This window comes from Gymnoscopelus braueri (assembly GCF_963280865.1).
Source record: "Gymnoscopelus braueri genome assembly, chromosome: 7".
Taxonomy (NCBI): domain Eukaryota; kingdom Metazoa; phylum Chordata; class Actinopteri; order Myctophiformes; family Myctophidae; genus Gymnoscopelus; species Gymnoscopelus braueri.
The window spans coordinates 49,001,674-49,007,744 of NC_137608.1; the positions used below are offsets into that span (position 1 = coordinate 49,001,674).

At 42.6% G+C, this 6,071-nt stretch overlaps 1 long non-coding RNA gene across 1 annotated transcript; it reads left to right on the top strand.

Moving 5' to 3' along the window:
* The first annotated feature begins 880 nt into the window (after positions 1-880).
* LOC308088448 lies at positions 881-3,192 on the top strand. The gene is made up of 2 exons (XR_013933443.1): positions 881-1,024; positions 3,040-3,192. It is a non-coding gene; the product is annotated as an uncharacterized lncRNA (long non-coding RNA).
* The last annotated feature ends 2,879 nt before the right edge of the window (positions 3,193-6,071 follow it).

The window sequence follows — 6,071 nt, forward strand, 5'->3', positions numbered from 1 at the left end:
CTCTTCAGACATTCTCCACTCATTCACCACAGAACGTTTACCACTGAACAAGGACTTTCTAATTAATTAATTCTGCAATTAATTAATTGTATAAACTTGACTTAATTGTCAAAGTAGCTAAATAGCTTGAAAGTAGTTAATTCTGCCTGTGAGTTTCATAAATATTGAACCAATGAAAAGTATTAACATGAGCTTGTGACTAAATAATAACTACATTAGCTCCAAGAACAAAGGTGCTTTTTTTCCCATTTCCTGAAAAGTAACGGTAACATACAAGCTTTCCACCTGACAGCATCACAGAGATGAAATATTGTAGTAAACATTAGTTGCTTCTAAGATATTTGGGCCTTAGTTTTCCAACTGTAAACCAAGGCCTGAAGAAGTTTAGACAGCATTTACAGGATGATAGTAAATAACTAATAATAATAATAAAATATAATAAATAATTGATGAGATGGAATTACCTGGAAATGACCTTATTTGTCACTACTATTTTTAAACAGCAGAGCTTCAGTTACTATTAAGTGATGAATATGCTATACAGGTATACAGTATTAGGTAAATAATCTACCTTTCAATCTATCATTCTGATAATTGTCTCTTTCTTGCAGCTCAAATGGACGCTCTTTTTGATTGCTGTCCTGACAGAACAGACAAGCACCCCGGTCGCGGCTTCAACCCCAAGGCCTACACCATCCTGGAGGCTGGTGAAGGCTGTAAAGATAAAGATGGCGCCACTGTGTACGTGACACATTTTTCAGTAAATGTTAATGAACTGTTGCTTGCTACTTGCTAGAGATGTTGCTATAAATCCTACTCGCAAAACAATCCATATAAGAGTGAAATAATAATTGTATAGCTAGCTTATGGTCTAAATTTCTTTATTCTGTGTGCTTCATTCCAGGTTCACAACCAGGACAGACAAGAAGATTTGTGTCCCTCACCCCAGCAAGAGCAAGGGTGGATGGGTGGCTAAAGCCATTCAGCGCATTGACAAGAAGAAAGAAGTTCAGCAGTGAACAAGGTAACATAAGAATTCCAGTTCTGTTGCACTCACCATGCCTCCACTCTTTTTTTGCATGATCATTGACTTTACTGCATTTACATTTACCCTTAAAAATATGTGTATATATATATATATATATATATATATGTTACAGGGTGAATGGAGAACCAGGGTGATTGAAGAAGGCTCGCTCGTTTTTACCCACCCAGCAATTCTGTAGAAGAAACACTAGAGGGAGCCACAAGCCAGGCTTGTGCACAAGCACATATGGCCGCGACCACCCACACACACACAGTCACACACACACACACACATGCGCGCGCACGCACACGCGCTCATGCTTTCAATGGACTGTTAAGATACTTTTATTGTGTTCTGCTGGCTTTTGTTTTAGTTTCTCCCTGACACACACACACACACACACACACACACACACACACACACACACACACACACACACACACACAGTGATCCATGAAAAGAACTATTCTGTCCCTATCGGTTTACAACTCAAACGGCGCTGAGTCGACAAGTGGAGCATCGGCCGGTCAGCCCGGGCACTCGCGCCTGGAGGCGCGAGGGCGCGCTTCCTCGGCCTCAAGCTCCACTTGTCGGCGCGCCTCCGTCGTGGACAAGCGTGTGCGTGTGCGTGTGTCTTTTCTCTCTCCTCCCGTGCTCTCCTCCCCTTCCTCGTCTTTTCTCTCTCCTCCCGTGCTCTCCTCCCCTTCCTCGTCTTTTCTCTCTCCTCCCGTGCTCTCCTCCCCTTCCTCGTCCGTGTCTCTCTCTCTCTCTCTCTCTCTCTCTCTCTCTCTCCTCCCGTGCTCTCCTCCCCTTCCTCGTCCGTGTCTCTCTCTCTCTCTCTCTCTCTCTCTCCTCCCGTGCTCTCCTCCCCTTCCTCGTCCGTGTCTCTCTCTCTCTCTCTCTCTCTCTCTCCTCCCGTGCTCTCCTCCCCTTCCTCGTCCGTGTCTCTCTCTCTCTCTCTCTCTCTCCTCCCGTGCTCTCCTCCCCTTCCTCGTCCGTGTCTCTCTCTCTCTCTCTCTCCTCCCGTGCTCTCCTCCCCTTCCTCGTCCCTCCCAAGGAGGACGGTTTATTTCGCGAGGAGGAGCTCCTCCTCGCGAAATAAACCGTCCCCCTTCTCAGAAGGAGGACGGTTTATTTCGCGAGGAGGAGCTCCTCCTCGCCTCACGTAATAAACCCCCGCCTCGCAGTGCCGCGTCCTCCTTCTCCTCCTCCTCCTCGCGAGCCTCGCTAATAAACCCTATCTCGAAAATCCCCGCCTCGCCCCGAAGCCCCGTGCCTAAAAACGAGCGCTCTGTCTTCAATCACCCTGGATCTCCATTCACCCTGTGACATATATATATATCAGCAAAGTGCAAAAGTTTTACTACTCTACTCCCTACTTATTGAAAATATAAACTGCTGCTTTTACAGCTTTCACTCGCTCACAGACAGTCTTCACAGTTTCATGAAAATGTTAAATATCCCTGGATTTGGACACTTGTCATAAACACATCGAGTGCCATAAATGGTCCGGACCGTTTTTGAGGATCCAAACGAGAAGTGCCGAAAACGGTCCGGACCGTTTTTGACCCAATTCTATTTTTATACGAGTGGTCCACGTGGGGCGCTAAAACGAAACTTTGACATCACCCAAGGAGTTTCTGAGAAGAAGAAGCTGGATGTGGCTCCATGTCAAAAATCCTTCCGGTCGGCGTTTTCAATGTTATCTCCTTGACTAAAAGCTTAATATCTCCATTTCTTTTTAACGTGGTGGAAACGAGCCGTTTTCGATCGGCGATCACTCTGCAATGGAGGATCGCGTTGGAAATATTATTGTTCCAGGCGTTAGTCGGGACCCTCCGCCGTCTCGCACGCACGCTTTGTTTACATGCACTTCCGCGCCGGGGCTTCTACAGCACGAAACGTATAACGCAAGTGGATGGAAGAAATGCAGGCACTCAACGTATAATATTTTAATAAACCTCTGGCACCCAATGTGTTAACAGCTGTACTCCTGTTTGTCTTGCTTGCAGAAAAAAACCCACAACTGAGGCAGATCATTTGAAAAGTGACCGCTGAAGATCAGGATGAATCTATGACCACCCTCGAGCCTGCAAGGAACACCGTACATCCATCCGCGGCCGGCCAGCATTCATTTGAGTGTACTTTGAATTGAATAATAGTCATAAGATAGCTACTATCTGCATAATGGAGCCATATGATGCATGATGCATGCATGTTATATCTAGTCAACGTTGTAAAGTTGCTGTTAAATTATTTGTTTGCTGTGGGTTGTGTGGTACAGTAAAGCAGTTCCTTTGCAATAATACACTATGTACTATATTATAATATATCATATTATATTACTATTATATCAATGTACTGTATTTGTGTTCCTTTTGTCAGGGATTACATATTTGTCATGTTTATATCGGTACTGTATGTGTTGTGTACACATTTCAAGAAACTATTGTCAAAATTGTTTTAAACATTTATTGTTTACTGTTTTATTTCGTTTTAAAAGACGAATACTACCTATTGTTGAATTCTCCATGTTGCCTTGTACTTGAAAAATTTAATTTAAAAAAAATGATTAATATCTGATTATATATATATATGATAATATCTGATTGATTATATGTTTTTTTTAATGACAAGCATGTATTGCGCAAATATACAAAATAATCATTAAGGACACATGGTCCATAACAACAAATAAAAAATAACATACAAATACAAAGACAAACAAAGGCGGACATAAATTCATATACAGGCTTACACGCCAATAGTTCCACAGTTCAGAGACAAACCTGACCGAACTCAGTAAAGGGTTATTCAGAATTAAAACTATGCTGTTGGCAGAATCAGACAGCCTACATATACATTTGTACATGAGGTTCGCAGCACAGCGGAGCAGGTGGGTACACCGATACTGACAAACATTTGGCTTGCACTGCTGCATCGTGGCACTTAAAGCAGCAGTCTCATGCCATCATTGTAAGCCACATTGAGTTTCTGCATACTGCTCTTTCTGTAGTGTACATAGGTCAGGTGTGCAAAAACCTCAAAAAGCTCACAAGTACACTTGTGGCCAGAATTACTTCCCATTGATGAACATGATTCCAAGTGTGAATGTTCATTACTGTAACTGACTGTGAAGGTGGTGTTGGGAGATTTCTGTAAAGGAGCATTTAAACTTTCCCACGCCACTGAAGCACTTAAGATAGTGCACGTACATCCACCTCAGTGTCCATGGGCAGGACAAACCGAAGAGCAACATAAGAAATGACAGTACACAGGTTAAATGCTCCACTTTATCGTCTCTGCCAGGCCGAAAGGCCTATGTTTTGCACCCTGTCCGTCCACGTGTATCCGTCTGTCTAGGAGCAGCTAATCTCCGGCACAGTTGGCACGGTCGCTGCGAAACTGTGCACACACACTCCCTGGATGCCAAAACCGAACCTCAACCTTTTTCAGATTGGCCTGTTATAGCGCCACCAGGAGGCCGATTTTTGCAAAACACATTTTTGGATATTACTCCTACAGATTTTGTCCAAACATCACGCAAATCTGTACACAATGTCTCTATAGTCATGTGATCAACACGGATCTGTCCGATTTTCCATATTCCATCCTGATTGGCTAACATTGGCTTCCAAAGATTGCAGGTTTGGTTCGTTTTGAACAAAATGCCTCAAATCATGAATGCAGCATGCAATTTCCGTGAAATCTTACAGTACATGCATATTCCCACTAGGCCGAGGAAGAAATGCCACCCTTTTCACATAGGCCTGTTATAGCACCACCAGCAGGTCTAATTTAGAAAAACACATTTTTGGAACAAATTGCGTCAAATCATGAATGCAGTGCCCGATTGCCGTGAAAGGCCTAAGAAGAAATGGCACCCTTTTCACATTGGCCTATTATAGAGCCACCAGGAGGCCATAATAACCTACCTGACCTGGTAGAGACCTGTGCTCCGAGGAGCACTTTTTCTAATATATAGTGTGCTGATATGTTTGGGGGGAAACATCTCAGTAAAGGCATGAAACTATGAATAAGGAATCAACTATATGAACATTTCTGATGTGAAGTATCCACAGGTTTCGTATCATTTGTTCGTCACGTCTCCAGTGTATAAACACTGTCACTTAATGTAATGTACAAAAGTAAGTGAAAAAATGGGGATGCACCAGTAGCTGACTTAATAATGATTTGACTATCAACTTCCTAACATCCTTGAGTAGCCTAATCTAGGCTCTCTTTCCCTGGTTACTCTTGTAATTAATCGGAATCCTATATATTTTGTGATGAGCATCTCTCACCAGGCCAGGCCTATCCCCACTACACATAGTATTGTCTTGTCTATATAAATGTGTTAAATCAATAAAGAAAGATATTGTGATGACATTTAGATACATAGATAATACTGAATTTGTCCCCAAAAAAAGCATTCAAAACAATCACAACAAGAAGCAGTTTGGTACTTAGTGTAACTGTCATGTGATGACTCAAACAAACAAAACAAAGTATCTGTGATACTATACGTAAATGCGCTTTCACAGAGACTGCATAACATAGGTTTCATCTGCATTGTTCATTTCAGCCTAATTAATGTAATAAGGTGTTTATGTTATAGTGTTGATGCTTTCACAGGTCACATAGATGTAGCACGCCATCAAATGACAACTTCCCCAGAATTCACTGAAACAAGGACAAAATGTTTTAGGAAGTAAATAAATTATGGACGTATTGTTTTACCTTGTATCTTTGTACCTGTATACTGTACATCTAGGTCCGTTTTTATTTTTGCTTTGTTTTTGTTCTGTTGTACGCAATCTGTCTCTCTCTCTCTGTGTGTGTGTGTGTGTGTGAGTGAGTGAGTGAGTGTGTGTGTGTGTGTGTGTGTGTGTGTGAGTGTGTGTGCGCGCACTGTGTGTGTGTGTGTGTATTTGTGTGTGTGTGTGTGTGTGTGTGTGTGTGTGTGTGTGTGTGTGTGTGTGTGTGTGTGTGTGTGTGTGTGTGTGTGTGTGTGTGTGTGTGTGTGTGTGTGTGAACCTTCTTC